The 21,496-nt window shown below is 48.4% G+C and overlaps 1 long non-coding RNA gene across 2 annotated transcripts; it reads left to right on the top strand.

Moving 5' to 3' along the window:
• The first annotated feature begins 1,993 nt into the window (after positions 1-1,993).
• Positions 1,994-19,821, top strand: LOC142485041 (uncharacterized). 2 transcript variants are annotated; one of them, XR_012798355.1, is made up of 5 exons: positions 1,994-2,811; positions 14,582-14,685; positions 16,050-16,112; positions 16,538-18,077; positions 18,642-19,818. It is a non-coding gene; the product is annotated as an uncharacterized LOC142485041 (long non-coding RNA). The 2 variants fall into 2 exon arrangements; XR_012798354.1 differs by having other exon boundaries at positions 16,538-19,821.
• The last annotated feature ends 1,675 nt before the right edge of the window (positions 19,822-21,496 follow it).

The following is a 21,496-nucleotide window of genomic DNA, read 5'->3' as shown; positions in this document are numbered from 1 at the left end:
TTTCACGCCCCCGTCCCCTCCCTGCCTTTCACGCCCCCACTCCCCTCCCTGCCTTCCACGCCCCCACCCGCTCCCTGCCTTTCCACCCCCCTCCCTGCCTTTCACGCCCCAATCCCTGCATTTCACGCCCCCCTCCCTGCCTTTCACGCCCCCAACCCCCTCCCTGCCTTCCACGCCCCCACCCCCTCCCTGCCTTTCACCCCCCCCTGCCTTTCACGCCCCCAACCCCCTCCCTGCCTTTCACGCCCCCCCTCCCTGCCTTTAACGCCCCCCCCTCCATGCCTTTCACGCCCCCCCCTCCCTGCCTTTCACGCCCCCCCCTCCCTGCCTTTCACGCCCCCCCTCCCTGCCTTTCACGCCCCCTCCCTGCCTTTCACGGCCCCCCTCCCTGCCTTTCACACCCCCCTCCCTGCCTTTCACGCCCCCACCCCCCTCCCTGCCTTTCACCCCCCTGCCTTTCACGCCCCCCTGCCTTTCACGGCCCACCCCCTGCCTTTCACACCTCCCCGGCCTTTCATGCCCCCCCTGCCTTTCACGCCCCACCTGCCTTTCACGCCCCACCTGCCTTTCACGCCCCCCTGCCTTTCACAGCCCCTTCTTGCCTTTTACGCCCCCCCTGCTTTTCACGCCCCCTCCCTGCCTTTCACGCCCCCTCCCTGCCTTTCACGCCCCCCGTCCCCTCCCTGCCTTTCACGCCACCACCCTGCCTTTCACGCCACCACCCTGCCTTTCTCGCCCTCCTCCCTGCCTTTCACGCCCCCCTCCCTGCCTTTCACGCCCCCCTCCCTGCCTTTCACGCCCCCCTCCCTGCCTTTCACGCCCCCCTCCCTGCCTTTCACGCCCCCACCCCCTCCCTGCCTTTCACGCCCCCTCCCTGCCTTTCCACCCCCCTCCCTGCCTTTCACGCCCCCACCCCCCTCCCTGCCTTTCACGCCACCACCCTGCCTTTCTCGCCCTCCTCCCTGCCTTTCACGCCCCCCTCCCTGCCTTTCTCGCCCTCCTCCCTGCCTTTCACGCCCCCCTCCCTGCCTTTCACGCCCCCCTCCCTGCCTTTCACGCCCCCCTCCCTGCCTTTCACGCCCCCACCCCCTCCCTGCCTTTCACGCCCCCTCCCTGCCTTTCCACCCCCCTCCCTGCCTTTCACGCCCCCACCCCCCTCCCTGCCTTTCACGCCCCCTCCCTGCCTTTCACGCCCCCCGTCCCCTCCCTGCCTTTCACGTCCCCTCCCTGCCTTTCACGCCACCACCCTGCCTTTCTCGCCCCCCTCCCTGCCTTTCACGCCCGCCTCCCTGCCTTTCACGCCCCCCTCCCTGCCTTTCACGCCCCCACCCCCTCCCTGCCTTTCAAGCCCACTCCCTGCCTTTCCACCCCCCTCCCTGCCTTTCACGCCCCCACCCCCCACCCTGCCTTTCACGCCCCCCCTCCCTGCCTTTCCACCCCCCTCCCTGCCTTTCACGCCCCCACCCCCTCCCTGCCTTTCAAGCCCACTCCCTGCCTTTCCACCCCCCTCCCTGCCTTTCACGCCCCCACCCCCTCCCTGCCTTTCAAGCCCACTCCCTGCCTTTCCACCCCCCTCCCTGCCTTTCACGCCCCCACCCCCCTCCCTGCCTTTCATGCCCCTACCCCCCTCCCTGCCTTTCACGCCCCTGTCCCCTCTCTGCCTTTCACGCCCCCGTCCCCTCCCTGCCTTTCACGCCCCCGTCCCCCCCCTCCCTGCCTTTCACGCCCCCGTCCCCCCCCCCCTCCCTGCCTTTCACGCCCCCACCCCCTCCCTGCCTTTCAAGCCCACTCCCTGCCTTTCCACCCCCCTCCCTGCCTTTCACGCCCCCACCCCCCTCCCTGCCTTTCATGCCCCTACCCCCCTCCCTGCCTTTCACGCCCCTGTCCCCTCTCTGCCTTTCACGCCCCCGTCCCCCCCCTCCCTGCCTTTCACGCCCCCGTCCCCCCCCCCCCCTCCCTGCCTTTCACGCCCCCCGCCCCTGCAATCCTGGGCAACGCTGGGTATATCAGCTAGTATATATCTAAAGATATATAAAATGTAAGGATGTGGTAGGAACCTCATATGTGTGTTCAGTGTGTGTCCTGTTGTGCTGCCTCTGTTCAGTGAGAAGCTTGTGGAGTGTTTGCAACAGTGTTGCAGTGTGCCCTAGCAGAGTGAGACAGGCAGTGTGATGCAATAGCTGAGCTGTGTGTCTGTGCAGATTAGGCAGAGAGGCTCCGTGGAGAAACTACAATTCCCATGAGATCCTGGGCAGTCACCTGATGTGAAGAACCAATCAGAAGGCTAGGATGACAGGGACAGGAAAGGGAAGCGTGGGGGAGAGGTCACGCTAGAGAGAGGGGTTCTGGAAGGTAAAGGAGGAGGGTGTATGCGTGCAGGGGTCTGTGACCCGCCTGCATAGGCTAGCTTTACCCCGCAGGCCCTTAGGAGAAACCCCTGAGTCACAGTAGGTTGCTGTGCTGCAGGGACGCCCATAGTTAGGGTGACCAGGTGTCCCAGTTTAGCCGGGACAGTCCCGTTTTTTTAACCTCTGTCCCGTTTTTTTAACCTCTGTCCCGGTTTTTTAACCTCTGTCCCGGTGTTTTAGTCTCTGCCCGGCTGCCCTGCATGCTGTAAAATGTTCCGTTTTTTTGTGGTTGTTCCGCTTTTGACCATCAGATCAGGGGGGGCAGCAGAGAGCAGACAATGCATGGAGGAGAGCAGGGGCCGGGACTAAACTGCGGAGCCTAGCAGTGAGACCCGGAAGTGTCAGTGAGAACTTCCGGGGTGTCTGCTGCCAGGGCTCAATATGGCTTCCCCCACCCATGCAGGTATGGTCCAGAATGGGGGACACAAACACACTCACACAATGGGGGGGGGGGAGGAGAGAGGCACAGGCACAGTATGAGGAAAGGCAGAGAGAGACACACACACACACAGGCACAGTATGAGGAAAGGCAGAGAGAGACACACACACACACTCAGGTACAGCATGGGGAGAGACACAGAGAGAGACACACACACACAGGTACAGCATGGGGAGAGACACACACACACAGGTACAGCATGGGGAGAGACACACACACACAGGCACAGCATGGGGAGAGACACACACAGGCACAGCATGGGGAGAGACACACACACAGGCACAGCATGGGGAGAGACACACACACAGGCACAGCATGGGGAGAGACACACACACAGGCACAGCATGGGGAGAGACACAGAGAGAGACACACACACAGGCACAGCATGGGGAGAGACACAGAGAGAGACACACACAGGCACAGTATGAGGAAAGGCAGAGAGAGACACACACACAGGTACAGCATGGGGAGAGACACAGAGAGAGACACACACACAGGCACAGCATGGGGAGAGACACACACACAGGCACAGCATGGGGAGAGACACAGAGAGAGAGACACACACACACAGGCACAGTATGAGGAAAGGCAGAGAGACACACACACACACAGGTACAGCATGGGGAGAGACACACACAGGCACAGCATGGGGAGAGACACAGAGAGAGACACACACACAGGCACAGCATGGGGAGATACACAGAGAGAGACACACACAGGCACAGCATGGGGAGAGACACAGAGAGAGACACACACAGGCACAGCATGGGGAGAGACACACACACACAGGCACAGCATGAGGAGAGGCAGAGAGAGAGACACACACACAGGCACAGCATGGGGAGAGACACAGAGAGAGACACACACAGGCACAGTATGAGGAAAGGCAGAGAGAGACACACACACACAGGGGGGAGGGGGGGAGAGAGACAGGGAAGGGTGGAATGAGAATGGTCAGTGGATATTCAGAGTTGAGTGCAAATAGCCACACGGCTATTCGCACTCAGTAGAACTTAACTGAGTGCGAATAGCCGAGCTTTTATGAACAGGTTTCTATGCCTTTATTCACTAGAAAACAATCAGAAAGTCTTATAGCTCAGTTGTTATGCTGCAGGCCATTAGAGTAGTGGACCAGGGTTCGATTCCTGGCAGGGATGTTTATTTTTTTCCATTTTTCTTTCTACTGAGTGCGAATAGCCGTGCGGCTATGAACACTGTAATGTCAGTAGGTTTCTATGCCTTTATTCACTAGAAACAAGCAGAAAGTCTTATAGCTCAGTGGTTATGCTGCAGGCCGTTAGCATAGTGGACCAGGGTTCGATTCCTGGCAGGGATGTTTATATTTTCCATTTTATTTTCTACTGAGTGCGAATAGCCGTGCGGCTATGAACACTGTAAACTGAGTCTGCGGAGGGAGAAACACCTCACTACCGTCTCTCCTCCTCCTCCCCACACCGGGCAGCAGCTGCGGAGGAGAGCACCTGCCCCGCAGTGCCGCAGTGTAAGAGGAGAGGGAGCTATGCAGGGCCCTGACAGGGGAAGGGCAGGAGGGCCCTGGGACACCACCAGGCCTGACGCCTAATCCCAGCATCATTGGTCTCCTTGACTTCAATACATGTTGTATGATTAACTTTTGCAGATACCCCCCCCCCCCAATGATCTGTGCCCCATAAAATGACTCCGTGTGATCTAAGCTGTCAGACCGTCCCTCATGCATCTCAAATTGCCACTTCTTGCAGCTGATTGTCATTCTTGTTTAGAGAGTGTCTGAAAGTGAGTGAGAGAGTGTGTATGAGTGAGAGGGTCTGAGTGTGTGATTTCCCACCACCCCTGCTCCGATTTGTGTGTGTGAATGTGTGAGAGAATACAGACACCAACCCACAATCAGTCATACAGTAGTCACCCACCACCCAAGTGTCAGTCAGTCAGTCACCCAAGTGTCAGTCAGTCAGTCACCCAAGTGGCAGTCAGTCAGTCACACAAGTGGCAGTCAGTCAGTCACACAAGTGTCAGTCAGTCAGTCAGTCAGTCACCCAAGTGTCAGTCAGTCACACAAGTGTCAGTCAGTCACCCAAGTGTCAGTCAGTCAGTCACACAAGTGTCAGTCAGTCACCCAAGTGTCAGTCAGTCAGTCAGTCACACAAGTGTCAGTCAGTCAGTCACCCAAACCTGGAAAACCAGTTGCGAGTAGCAACATCATCAATACCAGCTAACATCACACGCCTCACCAAAGAGAAGCAGTTCCAGTTAATTGAATGTTTGACCAAATATAGCAGGCTAATTTTTAAGTTGATCATTTTGTATGGCCCGCGAATGATGTTATAAATATCCAAATGGCCCTTGGCAGAAAAAAGGTTCCCCACCCCTGCTATAAAGTACACCTAGTTTGGCATAGGATTTGGATGTCAGGGTATCAAAGTGCAACCCAAATGTTAAATGGGAGTTGAACTATATGCCCAGATATATAAAACCAGTAACAGGGGCTAGGATGGTTTTAGAGCTGGTTTTTATCTGAAGCTCTGTCATTGGCAGCTTTAGCAATTTAGCTCTGGTCCCAAATACCATTGTTACAGTCTTGTCAGTGTTTAAAATCAGTTTGTTTTAGGAAATCCAGTTTCAAGTCTCAAAAAATCAGATTGAAGTACGTGTTCAAGGTCAGAGAGGCGAGGGCTGCGTGCATATAGGATAAGATCTAAGGCCTCTCACAATAACCCGTTAGGAATATTAATTCCTCATCTATCCGACATAAGTATAAAATATACTCTACCAAGACCCCTAATACAGAGTTACCCACCTTATACGGGAGCAGCTGCCAGACGAGTATAGTAAATGTATCTTATTTCTTTTGCCACTGGAGGGCAGCGTGGAGTTGCAAGGAGTGGCGCCCGTAAGGACGACGTGCCAGTTAGGCGGAAGGAGAAGCGCACACACTTTTATGTGAAACGGATATATTTGGGGAGGGATTTAGTAGTCTGAGTAAGAAAATTAACCATTTAAATATGCACAGATTTAATCCCACTTTTGGAAATTAGGGATGTTGCCTAAAAGTTTGAGAATGCATAAAGTGCCACCCATGGGCTTTAATGAAGCAGCATTTGTGGGCTAAAGGGAACAGCATTCTGTATAAAGGTATTTTGGGCTCGATATAAATAATTGATGCCAAAAACTAATATTACGTAAATTGAGAATGGAAAAATCTTCAACACAAACGTACAGAATGTGATATTCTGAGAGATCTTACAGATGTTATCAAATCCCACAATGAATATATAGAAAATGTCTGTATAGAACGAGTCAAACAAGAATATGCCAATAAAACGTTTAATTGGGAGATACAGGGGCCACAATTCAGGTCATTTAGCTGAAAGAAGGGAAGCTGGTCAGCCGGTCAGCCGGTAGAGCAGGTCAGCCGGTCAGCCAGTAGAGCAGGTCAGCCGGTCAGCCAGTAGAGCAGGTCAGCCGGTCAGCTCTGAGATCAGCATTACTTATATCTCCTAACCTTTGCCCCCTGCATGTAATGCTGCAGGACAGCCTACACTGCATATACTGTACATGAGATACTTAACCCTTTCTTTTCGCTCGACTCTAATCTGAATGATTTGCTAATTGGTTTGTAATTAGAGAGATATTTGTAGCAGAATCCCATGTATGTTCTTTTTACCTTTTTAGATACCGTTTTGTGTAATAAAAGATATGAGATCAGAGGGGCTTCCTGTTTGCACTCGTGTTTTGGCAGAAGTGTATATGTGACCCTTTAAATCTCCCTCACACCCGGGCTTGGCAGCGTGACACTAGTGCAGCGTCCTGGGGAAGAATCACTGAGCTGTTAGCAATAGATACAACGGATAGAAAAGACACTACACGTAGGTTTGATTAAAGAGAGTATTTTATTGAAATAATGAATCTCTTTGCTGGTAGGGGCCTGCAGCACATTGCAGAGCGATATAGTAACACGCAGAGCAGTGCATTGCAGGCCCCTCCGGCAGCAAAGGGGTGAAGACCAATGCAGGGTGTATAAAGATCTCACTGATAATTCATGCACAAAGGGCAGTTTGTTGCTGTGATCCAGAGGAAGGCGAAACATAACCCCTGCTGTGCAATGGGGGAAAAAAATTCCTTCCTGACCCCATTAAATGGCGATCGGATGGTCCCTGGATCACTGCGCAGTGAGATCAGATGGAGCAGCACAGATCAGCGTTGTTATACACAGGGGCACACTCAGTATATAGAGATGCGGGTGATGGGGCCCTTGTGCCTCTGTGTATAACTCACCTGCTCCCCCATCCCCCTGCATATCTATCCCATTCACCCCTTTTCCTCCCGCATACCTCGCAGGGCCGGCCGGCCATTAGGCGGTCGCCTAGCACGCAGAGGTCCTAGGGGCGCATTAATAATCATTATTATTTTTTCCTCTTATTATTTTATTTATTTATCTTTTTTTTAAAATTATTATTCTTTTTTTTATCCAGTATTTTGGCGCCCTTTTATTTTTATTTTGCGTTTTATTATTTTATTTATCTTATTATTTTTTATACAACTGGGGCATAAATTTTAAGTTTCGCCTCGGGCGCATGAAACCCGTGCTCCGGCCCTGCTCCTTGTTCTCTCTCACCCTCTCACACCCAACATCCCTATCTCCCTCTAGTACCTGCCCCTCCCGCAGCCTTCCTGATCTTATCTGCCTCTCCTGCGGTCAAACCAACTTCTCAGGGCCCCTAGAATACCCCTGTATCTACGCCCTGGCTCCTCTGCTACCTGCTCCTGGCTTCTTCTCCGCCTAAAAAAGGTGAAGCAGCAGATCTGTCCGCAACTCTCGTATTCTCCTACCTGCTCCCGGGGTCTTCTCCTCCGCCTAAAAAAGGTGAAGCAGCAGATCCGGCCACACCTGTCGTATGCTCCTTGGTCATCGTACACCACGTCTGCGTCATCGGCCGCCTTGTAGCCCACCTCATTGTTCCACTTGACGCCCGCTTTGTCGTATGCCTCGTCGTCTGCCTCGTAGCCCGCCTCGTCGTCTGGTGGCACAAAGGGCACCACCTTCGTGCGTGTCCTGACCTGCAGGAGACATGAAGTGTTTGTAACCAGGGACAGTGATACTCTGTATCGCAAGAGCTCCTGTGCCACTTATACCCCATCCCCAATACCACGTTATACCGCCCTCCACAGGGCAAATACCCATTATACCCACCTCCCAAGGCCCAGTACCCTGTTATACGCCCCTCCCCAGGCCCAGTACTCGTTATACCCACCTCACCAGGCCCAGTACTCGTTATACCCACCTCACCAGGCCCAGTACCCGTTATACCCACCTCACCAAGCCCAGTACCCATTATATACCCCTCCCCAGATGGTCATGTTTCTATTTATCAAAAATACATTGAGTTACCTCTGGTTTCCAGGCATGTCCTGAGGGAGTTATCACAGAGACACAGAAACGTTGCTGAGTTTGGGTTAGTAACTCCCTTAACTTCTCAGCAGTTGAATTCCCCATTAGGCGCTTAGCACGTTAAAAACAAGCGTTGCTATTTCTCTGCATGAAGTTGCAGGTAATTGGAAGAGTTACACAGTGACGGCTATTTCATCACTCACCTTCTTCCCCCGAAACGGTCTTTTCTGTCTTATTTCCGGCTTCACATCGGATATCCATATCCATTCTTGGCCTCTGATCTGTATGCAGGACAATGCTTTAAGACAGGGTTGCACAACCTTTTTCCCCTGCTCCCCCCTCCACCTTCCCCACCTTGTCTCCGACGTTCTGATGTAACGACGTCATGTGATATCACGTTGCTATGGCAATGCCACATCATGTGACGCCACGTTGCTGTCGCCAGAAGCCGCCGGAGACAAGGAAAGGGAACTTACAGAGGCCTTGCGGGCGATCTCCGGCATTTAATTTAAATGCTGTGGGGAAGAGCGAGGGGCCTCTGTAAGCGCCGAGCCCCTCCTCCCAAGAAAATGTCGTGCCCCTCGATTTGCGCACCCCTGCTTTAAGAGATATTCTGGGACCCTCCAACTCCTCCATCGGACCCTTCCTCATATTGACTGACCTTGCAGTGCTCTGCACTGACTTGCACTGACCTGCTATGGTGCCTCTCAAAATACCATGCTAACTCATTCTGAACATACATGTGTCCTTTCTACATGTTACTCAGCTTGTATGGGCCACAGACAGCTTTCCCGGGGTCCAGGACTAGTTTCCACCGGGGACACTCACCCATGGGTCGGCGACCTTGCGAGAACCCACCCCCCCAACCTGTTTTCTCTTGCACTGCCATAGACAACAACATTTCGGCCTGCTGGTCTTTCTCAGGTAAAGTGGCTAAACCCACTAAATCCAGCAAAGAAAGGCCAGCAGCCGAAACATTGTAGTCTGTGGCACAATAAATTATCTTTTTTTATTCAAATCCGTGTGCCCTTTCCCATCAATCATATTGTATCCATTGGACGAAATGCCGGTCTTCCCTGAGACTAAGGGGCACCGGTAAAAATATCACTATTTATTGTTTTTTTTTTGGTGTGCAGCAAATCCCCATCATTTTTGCGTTCTCTTGCTCTGCCCCAATCTGACACACCACCTTGCTCTCTCACCCCCCTCTTAGACTCCCCCGTCACCCTTTCCTTCCCCAAAGGATGTCCTTTAATCAGATCTTACCCAAATTGTCTCCATCTCCCTTGGAAATGTTCTGTCTTTAAGCTATGCGGCGCCTCTTGATCCTAACTTTCTTAGCTGACCCCTTTAGGTTTCGGCTCCGAGGGTCTAAAAAATAAGCGACTTCGAAAAGGTGTTAAATATGTGCACGGGTCCTAACGGGGCACTGAGGGGGAGACTTAAATACTAGTTAATATAATCTACTGTGCTAACAAATATAATCTATTAAACAACTAAATATAATATATTAAACTACTAAATATAATCTATCAAACTAAGAAATATAATCTATTAAATAAAATAAATATAATCTATTAAACTAAATAAATATAATCTATTAAACTAAATAAATATCTATTAAACTAAATAAATATAATCTATTTAAAAACAATACAATAAAAAGCTGGAGAAATGATACGTCAACCAAGCCACAGATGTGATGCCAATGAGCGTTGAACTCCTTGTAGATCCACCATCAGCTGGTTGTGGCAGAAATTGGTGACATGCAGTAGAACCCAGGTACCGAGCGGTTGAGCTGTAACCACGGCAGTCAGGTCAGAAATAAACACAATATTTTTTGAAATTTAGAATGAGAATGTTCTGTATGTCACATTCTGGGCTAAGACTCTGAGCCCTGTCACATGTTAGCAGCTTGTGATAATAGAAGATATCCATATACTGGGATGTGATAAGAGACATAATGGTCATTTAATATTATGTCCCATAACCTGCTTTATATGAAGTATCATTTACACTAATTAGTAGAGATGCTACATTTTGAAAAATAGCGCTTCTGGCGACATTTTCATTTATCATTTGTAGAGAAAATGAACAAAGTTGGATAAAACGTTATATGTGTGTGTGTGTGTGTGTGTGTGTGTGTGTGTGCGCACTATATATACTGTATATATATATATATATATATATATATGTGTAACCCTTCTATGGTACCCCAATCGACATGAGATTGGGGGGTACACTCCTTCTGGTCACTCTGAGTGGTCTGGGTGCTGTGACCTGCTGGTAAACAGGAGGGCTGAGGGCTCCGCGGTGTTGTGGGGAGAACCAGGACAGGGACAGGAGGTGGTGTGGGACAGGAGGTGGTGTGGGACAGGTTACCTTGCTCTCTCTAGGTGGTGCAGTGCCTCCAGCCAGTAGGGATTCCCAGGGGTCTCCAGAGAAGAGACCCCCACTGACACTCCATTCTCCTCACACCAGGAACAGTGATACACACACAGCAGCTTCTTTCTGTTGTTCTTTATTCAGAGCAGCATACACAGCATACAGCAGAACATCATAGGCCTGATCTTGCTCTCTGCATTTCTGCTCATGGCAGCTTAACTTCCACCCCCTCCTTACCCAGGTGGGGCAAGAGGGGGAGAACGATTCTCTGTCCCCTCTCTTCAATCTCTTCTCTCCTACTCCTACTAACTAACTGACATACTATATTTTTGGAGACATGTCTCAATTTGAATATCCTCAGGGAGTGTCTCTAACTTTGAATCATTACAACTCAAAGCTGGATACCGATTGGCTCACACACACATCAAGGGGTGTTCCAACCCATATCCACCCTTTGGATTAACATGCTCAAAGGTTGCTTAGGCCCGCCTCTGAATATTGCTACAATACTTCAAAGCTGAAACTCACAAACAGGCCAACTGAAGGAATTAACCTTTCCACTGCCTGTTCTAACAGGACTGACAGAGGAAAGGCCCAGAATTAGCAATAGCTGCCGAAGGCCAGGCTATATATATATATATATATATATATATATATATATATATATATATATATATATATATATATATATATATATATATATATATATATATATATATATATATATATATATATATATATACATACACATATAGTATGTTTTTTTATATAAAAAACATACTATACAGTATGTATATATATATATATATATATATATATAGTCTGTTTTATACACACACACACATATACGTGTGTATGTATGTGTGTGTATATATGTATGTGTGTATATATGTTTGTGTGTGTGTGTATATATATATAGCAACTGTAAATATTACTGTATGTTCATTTGCATGTCTTAGACAGGTCTGCAACCCTGTCTTTCCCCATTGTCACCCAGCATACAGCGCTTCCACTGCAGCAAGGGATTCTGGGAAATGACATGCAAATGAGCACTCAGTGCCACCTTTTGTCTCAAGCTCGTACTACACAAGCCAATCCTCAAGCCAATGCATGCTGTTTTAAACACAGCTTTTAAACAGAGGCTGGGATGAGATGCAAAGCCATTAGACCTACTCACATAATCTATATATATGTATAGATATATATATATATGGTATAACCCAGAGGTGCGCAAAGTGGGGGGTGGGAAATTTTTCAGGGGGGGGGGCGCGGCCGGTTGCAGAGGCCCCGCGCACTTCCCCGAGGCATTAAAATTAAATGCCGGGGGATCGCGTGAGCCTCTGCAATGCTATTATTTACCTTGACTCTGCCGGCGTCACTCGTGTCTATGGCAACGCGGTGTCAAATTACGCCGCGGGGTCATGTGACGTCACCCTCGTCAAATGCCTCGTCACCCACGTGACGCCGCATCAAGGTAAGGAGGGGGAGGGGGGGGCGCGAGCACCAGCAGAGGGAAGGCAGGGGGGCAAGCTGAAAAAGTTTTTGCTCCCCTGGTATAACCAATAAATAATATAGCTGATAAAGCCATTTGGTGTTGGATAGAGATAGATGATAGTGGTAGTGAGAATTAGTTGGCCAGAATTAATAACAATGCAATTACTAAAAAGTAGCTGTAATAAAATAATAATAAACACTATGCCTAAACACAATAAAAGTCCAGAAACCTAGCTCTAATAGCTATGTTATAACTCAATCATAAAAGGATCCAATTCGGGCGTCCTCTGGAGCCCTGGCAGCTCTCTTCAGGGAAACAACCACCTCCTCGATAGATATCTAAACAAAAAAAAGAAGAGAAAGCGCCCGCTCCAAGTGTAAATTCGGTTTAACAATTTCATTTCCTGGACAAGATAAAAATAGCAAACTCACAAACATCCGTTTGGTAAAAGCATTGTATGAGACAGGCTCGGGCTCCGTGGTAATCCGGTGGTCACTCCGCAGCTCCAGACTTTGGACGATGACCGGGAAACTCGATAGGCTGCGCCCCTCGCAGTGTGGTCCTCCGGCAATCTGTGGTATGTTGTGGTTCCACTGTAATTCCGGCATCTCGTCTTGGTCGTGTACCAACTTCCCTTCCAGCGTCAGGACGTATAGTGTGGCAATAGCAACGAGAAGAAAGTACCTACGCGTTTCTTCAGCACACGGCTGATTTCATCAGGGGATAATGCTACAACTCACACGTAACGGTTTTATAGTCCCACAGTCCAATTGGTAATGGCATAATAGATCACAGATGTTACTTATTTTAGATAATAGAATCTTGTATGGGACATATATATATATATATATATATATATATATATATATATATATATATATATATATATACATATATATATATATATATATATACTTATAGAGGAATGATGATGTAATATCAACACATAGTTATGCTAATTAATTACCATACAATAACAAAATACATGATAAAAATACATAATAAAATTGAAAAGGAAGACAACATTTGATAAGGATAGATAGTGTGCGGAGAAACTGAACACACTCATATTTGGCTAAATTGTGATAACTATGAGTGCTCAGTACTCAGTGACCCCACACATTTATACATTTTTCAATGGAAACTGTCCTTGATTTGATCCCAATGATTATGGTCAGAGTCCTGGAATGAATGAAATCCAATTAGACTAATCCAGAGAATTTGAACCTAACTACATAGCTACATAATGTTATAGGTTAGCGGTGCGCAATCTGGGGGGCGGGAGATTTGTCTGGGGGGGCGCGGGCGGGTGCAGAGGTCCCGCGCTCCTCCCCAAGGCATTTAAATGAAATGCCGGGGATCACGTGAGGCCTCTGCAACAGTAACATGTCAGACACGTCTCCATGCACCGCGGGGTCATGTGACGTCACGCGACCACGGAGTGTCACTTGACGCAGCTGGCAGGTAGGGGAGGGGGCACAAGACCGGGGGAGGCCAGGCACGGGGACGCAGCTTCAAAAGTTTGCGCTCCCCTGGCACAACTGGTTGTTTGGGCACAACCCCCAGGGGGCGCGCGAGACTGAATGCGGGCGGCGCTGGGTTTACAGAGGCCCGCGCGCTTCCCGAAGGCACCTAAATTAAGTGCCGGGGAAGCTGCAGGGCCTCTGCAAACCTAACTTACCTTGGCTCCGGTGGCTTCTCACACACGTCGCCATGGCCGCTAAGGTAATGAAGTGGCTGTAAATGCATTTTTCCTGCATCGGCTTCATGCCGGGGGTCTCCGGTGCTGGTATTAATGGGTATCAGCTCCTGAGATCCCCGGCATCAATCCAATGCAGGAAAAAGGCCAACATTTTTCTAAGTCCCGAATCGCCGCTCATCGATGCTTCTCACCACCAATCTTATTTTACTGTTTGGATTTGGGGAGAAAATCGCCGTTTTAGGGCCGCGATAGGCGGCGATAGGCGGCGATCGCCGACTCGCGGCTACTGGAATCGCGAGTGTTTATGAACATTCAGAAAAGTGTCTATGTGGCTTATCGCCGCTCAGTCGGCGATTTGATTTTCTTCAAAAGATTTTTCGGCGATACAGGCCGTTATCGCCCACTTATCGAGGCTACTGAATAATAGTTGGCATTTTGGCCGATAAGTGCCTACAGCTGCGTCTATAGTATTTCAGACGGAGCGGAGGGGAGACGCGCGCACGCTGCGCGTTCACATCTATGGTCCTCTTTGAGGATGTCTATAGATGGCGCCAGCGCGCACGTCAGACAGAGCTGGCAAAGGCGCGAAATTGAAGGAGACAGAGCCAAGTGATTTTTTGCGCGGTGGCATGATCACATGACCTGTCTTCTCCAATCAAAGTGGTTATACAGTATATTACTTTTGTTTCTCTCTCTGTCTCTCTCTCATCCCTGTATGATAGGTATGTTCTAACTCTATTTTTTGCTCTTATTTTCCGTTTGAGAGGAGGGAGTCCCTCACCTCTTCAGCCACACACCAGGAACGCTGGGTTGCTTTCAGACGCTCGGAGAGGCGGATACAGTCGTGGATTGCAGGCACTGATTTATCTGGTAAGTACCGCAAACATGCTTGAACAAGGGCCGTAGACATTTTATTTGACGGTTTAGATTATCATTGTCTGTGGTTGTTAGCTATTGGTATTACAGTTTTTTGATGTTGTTACGAATCAAATACATTTTGAAGTACAGTAGTAATCCCCTCCGAACTGGGCATTCCTGGCCAATAATGCCCTGGCTGTAAGAGTTGAAGGGCCCAAGCAAAGCCCCCACCTCTATACACACTAACACTGCAGGGGCATCAGAGTGTCTTGTTGTCATGGCAACCGGGGGCGTCGCGTGATGTCATTTGTTTAATAAATAATTTTTTAAGGTGTCCCGGTTTTTAATTTTTGAAATCTGGTCACCCTATCCTCATGGAGTATTTAAGTGAAGTGGATTTATTGCAGCACCTGAAAGAGAAGAGACTACTTAAGATCAGCAGCGCAACGCAAGTGAAAAGGGGGGAGAAGGGAATATAGCAGCGCAACGCAAGTGAAAAGGGGGGAGAAGGGAATATAGAGAAAGGAGGGTGAGAGGGGGGTGAGAGAAATTAGAGAGGGGGTTCGGGGAGGGGATATGATAAACACTTTCAAATACATTAAGAGCAATTATTGAATATTAGGAAGGACACATTTCCTATATGAAGAGAAGAGGTTACGGCTTTTGATGCCGGAGGGTGAGAGGCAACGGGGAAGTGTGAGGAAGTCCCTCAATTAAAAAGTAGTGGTTCAGTGGAACTGCCCACCAGCAGAGGTGGTGGGTAATTATATAGCACCATCACTCAGGGTAGGCACAAGGAGATCCTAAATATGGGTAAAAGTCAGGGATCTAATGCGGTCTGAGGCTTCATAGCTGGTAGGAGAATGAGCAGACTGGGGCAAGGGAGACGTCCAAATACCTGCTGGGAATAATGTTTGGGTGGGAATATACTGTACCCCGTGCTGGGAATAATGTTTGGGTGGGAATATACTGTACCCCGTGCTGGGAATAATGTTTGGGTGGGAATATACTGTACCCCGTGCTGGGAATAATGTTTGGGTGGGAATATACTGTACCCCGTGCTGGGAATAATGTTTGGGTGGGAATATACTGTACCCCGTGCTGGGAATAATGTTTGGGTGGGAATATACTGTACCCCGTGCTGGGAATAATGTTTGGGTGGGAATATACTGTACCCCGTGCTGGGAATAATGTTTGGGTGGGAATATACTGTACCCCGTGCTGGGAATAATATTTGGGTGTGAATATACTGTACCCCGTGCTGGGAATAATGTTTGGGTGTGAATATACTGTACCCCGTGCTGGGAATAATGTTTGGGTGGGAATATACTGTACCCCGTGCTGGGCTGGTAAGTCTTTTCTTCTTTCTCCATCAGATTCTACACTGCTGAGATGGTCAGTTGTATCCAGTTTCTCCATTCTACGGGCATTATTCATCGGTAATTTAAAGCATCCTTTTCTGTGCTGTCTCATCCTCCCTCTGCTCAGGGCTGTCTATTTTCTGTCTTCTATATTGTGTATGGTCTCTCGCTGTGCTCAGGCTGTCTATTTTCCTCTCTCATATCTCAGCTCCACTCTCTGCTCCGGTCCATCTTTATTCTGTCTTTATATCTCAGTTCTGCTGTCACTCTGCTCAAGACGTCTTTCTATCACATCTCCTTATCCCTGCTCTCTTTCTGCACTCTGCTCAGGCCTGTCTCCTTTCCAGCCTTCTTGACTCTACTTACCTGCTGGGAATACCAACTCTTTCCAAACTCCCTTCCCCACAGTACTCACTAAAACCCTTATTGAAGCATTAAATGTATTGACCTTATATAAATAAAAATACACCCACAGACCAAGCTCAGAGATTCTCTCTTCACAGGGACCTGAAGCCGGAGAACATATTAAAGGACAGTGTGGGCCACTTAAAGATGACAGACTTTGGGCTCGCGATATAAAACATCTATGGGAAACAGACCGCCAGCGAGGGTGTGGGGACCCTGGGATATATTGCCCCCGAGGGGAGAATTAGACCATTTCTCTATTGATATCTGATATATTTACATCAGTGTTTCTCAGCCAGGGAGTCCTGTCACCCAGGGGTGCCTAAGACTAATCTGAAGGCTGCCCCTAGGAAACCAAATGATGATGTAAACATGCAATATATTGCAGGCACCACAGGCAGTGAAAGAATTTATTGCTGATGGAACATTTTGCATTATATAAAAATGTAATAAGAACTGGAATTTACGGGGGCGCATGCGCAAAGTCATCCAAGACGGCCGCATGAGATCAGAGCTCTGCCCAGCACGCCAGACTACAGCGGATAACAGACATTTCCAGCATCACAAATAAGAAATAAAAGCAGTGACATGGTCACAGAAGGCAGCGGGATGCCACTTAAGAAAACCCAAAACCCGGAGGTCTCTTTGTTCTTTCGTATAGCCTGGGGAGGTGGTTTGGCTATATGCCGCAACTGCAGACAGCTATCGGGACCTTCAGTGCCGGTGCGCATGCGAGTGACGTCATCTGGATGCGACGTGACCAGCGGGTCTGCGATCAGGACAACAGCTAGCGTGACGGCGACGTCTGAGCCCTGAAAGTACACTGTGGAGTCCCCAGATTGGGATCCAGCACAGAGGGAGAGATAAAGTTTCTATCAGTGCTGTTTGTTGGCCGCCCTGTCGTGAGTAGGATTCCAATTTTTACATCACCGGGTGGGATCTCCACAGTTCATGTTTCTCATGTCTATTTAGACAATTGTTTTATCTTTTATAGGTTTTTATTCTTAGTATTAAATAGCACCAGTTTTTTCAGTCAGTCTGTGTTATGTGAGTGTGTGTTTGTAAGTTGTTGTGGTCCTTTTTAGTTTGATTGTTTATACCAGTGTTGCACTATGATTTTTTTCTTTGTTTATTTCCACGTTATGAGACATCAATCAAGAATCATCTGATATTGATTGGGCACTAAGGACTGGTCTGATATTTGATCTGTGATCACCTTAGGTGGTGTATGGTAAATCTAGGCGCCAGTTATTTTGTGTTTTCTATGTGTTTATGTTGACCTGTATCGGTCATAGTTTCTAGGCAGCCTAGACCTTTAATATAGAGGCTTGTTTGTGTAATCACTTTAGTATTCATTTTTACTATATTGTTTTAAGCATTAGCGCTGTAAGCACTTATTTTCTTTATATTAACTAAGAGTTTGGGTTTTTATAGAATGCAAGTTAAAACCAAAATATTACTTAGCTTTAAAAAAAAAAAAAAGTATATTATGTTTAAGATGCTCAAGTTAACTCGATGTTTTTATATAGTAGTCGCAGGATAAGGACATTTTCTTCAGGATGTAAGACGTACGACGTAAATGGCACATGCTGGAAATGTAGTGACAAGATCGTGCGATGTACAGACAAATGATCTCAGGTACCACAGTGCACCCCGAGCATATACACTATTAGACTCTGCATACCACAATTACCCCACAAGCAGAGTCAACGGCCAAAGCTGTACATGGGCTTCAACCCAACCCAAGATAAAACCCTTCTTTTTTCTCTTTATTATTTTCATTTTTACCCGTCCACCCATTCCCACTGTTCTAAACCCAGTGAGCGAGGCGACACTAACTTTTTTCACTCGCCAAGCTGCGGGAGACCAACAAGACTAACGAGATAAAAACACAAGCCTTACTTAAAAAAGACCCCAAACAAATTAATGGTTAGCAACCTAAAAATTGTGGCACGAAATGTGAAAGGAATGAATTCGCCTATGAAAAGAAGAATGATGTTCAGAAACTTTAAGTCCTGGCAAGGGGACATCGTTATAATACAAGAAACGCACTTAAATAGAGAGAATATTGTGACGGTAGAGGTAGACAGCCTCACATAATTAAGGTGAAGCCCGGCTGGCTGCCCCAAAACCATATGTAATGGCTGCCTCTGTGAGGCTCATTTTGGACTGAGTGTATATGTTTCGTGTAACCTCTTCCAGAAAAGAGCTAATAACTGTGTGATATCTGGAAGGCGCCTACCCATCGCCAAGGGAACCGTTGCCGGGTCTCCGTCCCGTAGGCATGATTCCCATTGGCCAGTTAAAATTTCCCACTCACCAGCAGCTACCTCCCCGAGGAGCGGTCCAGAGTGCCTAAGCTGGCTTCCTCCTCTGATTGGTCCAGCCGGACGAGCCCTCGTCCCCCGATTGGCTGCACCGTCACGATTCGTGTTCTGATCGGCCAGCAGCCCCTGCTCCATGAAAAGTATAGGAGACCAAGGGCTATGTAAGGAGCATGGACGATCATAGTACCAGAACAGTTTTTGAGTTGATCGGGCACACAACTGGTGGGTTTTTCAAAAGTGCTATTGGCCGAATAGCACTGAGAAGCCGGAGAAGAATCTGTTCAGGGTAAGCCTACTGAAGCAGGCCCCTGCACCTAGTTGAGGTCTCCTGTGACAGATATAACATGTTTGAAGGACAAAACCTTCCCCCAATTTTTTCATTCACCGGTGCAAAACAAAAAAGCAGGAGTGGCTGTTTTGTTCAGAGCAACCGTGCCCTTCTCGTTGATACAGCTAAAAAGAGCCACATTGGGAAGAATAGTCACTCTTTGATAAAGTGCGGTTACCCGCACAAAACACTTAAGAGGTTTCTCTTGCTACTTTTTATGTGCCTACAATAAATTTTTGTGTACCGTGAAGCCAGCAGTCCGGTCTCCATTATTCCTCTCATGGCAGCTGCACCGCCGTTCAAACCTCCTCCTTCATGCTGAATTCATCTGGTAGGAGCACGCCGACAGCACCCGGAGTGCCACGGCGTAATTGAATGAGTAACCATTATATTGGTATACCCTTAGACACTTGTTTGCTACAATCAAGTCACAGTTTAAAGAACACCGTTGCAAAGTTCATACAAGATCTAGCTAATGTACTAAGCTATTGAACACGCATATGAAGTGGTGTATTCTAAATGGCTGACAATGTGGGATGCTATATGAATGGGTTAATCAAGCTGTCTTTTGAGTAGGATCAAGGTTTAAGGTGCTACATTTTGCACGCTTATTTACATGGACATGTCTGGTTAGCATCACAGGGGGTTTCTTTCTCCCATTTCTCTTATCTAAAGAGAATACTCAAGTAGTAATAACCATTTTCTAAGGATTAAATGACTTTGAGCCACCTACAGTATTTAATGCAGAAGATTCGTGGATGGCAGTGTAGCTGCCTTGGAAAAAATGCGTGGGACCAAACTTGCAAAATACTGGGTACAAAAACGATTTATTGGCACATAAAAACGGCAACAGCAAATACTCTGGCGCGTTTCAGCCGCAACGGGCCTTTGTCAAAGACCCGTTGCGGCTGAAACGTGTCAGAGTATTTGCTGTTGCTGTTTTTTTTTTCAACTTTTTCTTTTCATCATTTTCCAAGCATACAGCAGTGTAAAGACATTTTTTGGCCAATATTAGCTGAGGTTGCCACATAACTTGCTGAGTTTTTACACATAGCACATTGACTCAGGGGGGGAAGGGTAGTTACACATGGGGGGAGACACATGTCGGAAAGGGGGGGGTAACACGAGGGGGGGGGGCAGAGTTGGGGTAGGGGGGGATGGGGAGGGGGGGTTGACCCGTATTCCACAACTTCTTGCAACTCCTTGGAGCTCTCGGCTCATGTTGTGCAGCCCAGTGTTGGGCTGTTTCTTCCACGTCACCTCTCTGGTCTGTATCTGGGGCTCGTACTCACCCTGTTACCGTCCAGAAGGCGTCAAAGGAGAACTCACCTTCCATTATTACAGCCAAATGGTGGCATTGCTCACCCCTGTAATGTCAGTCTGTACCAACCAGGGGAACCAGACTTTTTGGAAATTTGCGCCAGTGTCGTTGACCAAACTAGTCAACTTCTCCATCTGGCAAACGAACCAAATTCTGTTCCGAATCTTTTCTAACGATGGAGTTGTATTTTGCTTCCACAATGCTGCCGTCTCACACCTCACTGCCGTCGCAAAATGAGCGATCAATTTGTTCCCCGCTCTCGTCAGGCCCTCTAGTGGCCGATTTAGGAGAAATAGCCAAGGGTCTAGAGCAGGCATGTCAAACATGCGGCCCGCAACGGATATTTTTGCGGCCCGCTCACAGCGGGAGAAGCGAGCGCGGGTGTGGGGGAAGCGAGTAGCACGGGCGGAAGCAAAATCTGTCCTGCAGGGGCTGGAGGCGTACGGTGGCCGGGTGCAGTCAATCTGCACTCGTGCCTGTGTGGGAGGACACGGGGGCGGAGTCAAAACCCCGGCGGAGAGACTGCATTCTCCTAGAAGCCTGGTAAGTAAGTGTGTGTGTGTTGCTGCGTGTGTGTGTTGCTGCCTATGGGCGGGAAACTGCTCTGCTGCCCTGCTCATCGGTACTCCTCCTGCTCAGAGGCAAGAATGCAGACAGCTCTGCTGTGTTATTAAAGTGGTAATATTGCTCTTAGTACAGCTGGAAGCATCTGTGGGTTTTAGTAAGACATTCACCCGTGGTTTGAAAAAATTATCCGTTTATCCCCTTCTTGCCAATGCCTTGCAGGTTACTGGCTCAGCATTATTCCTGCAGAGTAGGGGTTAACACACTCCTGTTTCACATGTTCTTCTGCAGAGTGTGTTTGCTCCAGCTGTTCACAGGGACCTTTTTCCCTTGATTTAATGTAGCTTGGTTGACGATTGCAGATCATGTGACTGTTTGCAGATATAATTACTACAAAGCATGTGTCCTGTATATACTGCAGCAACACACTTTATCTTAGCCAGGGCAGTGTGTGTGTGTATCTGTGTGTGTGTGTGTTTATATATCTGTGTGTGTGTGTGTTTATATATCTGTGTGT

Source organism: Ascaphus truei, unplaced genomic scaffold (assembly GCF_040206685.1).
Source record: "Ascaphus truei isolate aAscTru1 unplaced genomic scaffold, aAscTru1.hap1 HAP1_SCAFFOLD_522, whole genome shotgun sequence".
Lineage (NCBI taxonomy): Eukaryota > Metazoa > Chordata > Amphibia > Anura > Ascaphidae > Ascaphus > Ascaphus truei.
The sequence above is the reverse complement of the archived record's forward strand: the minus strand, read 5'-3'. Positions and strand labels throughout refer to the sequence as shown.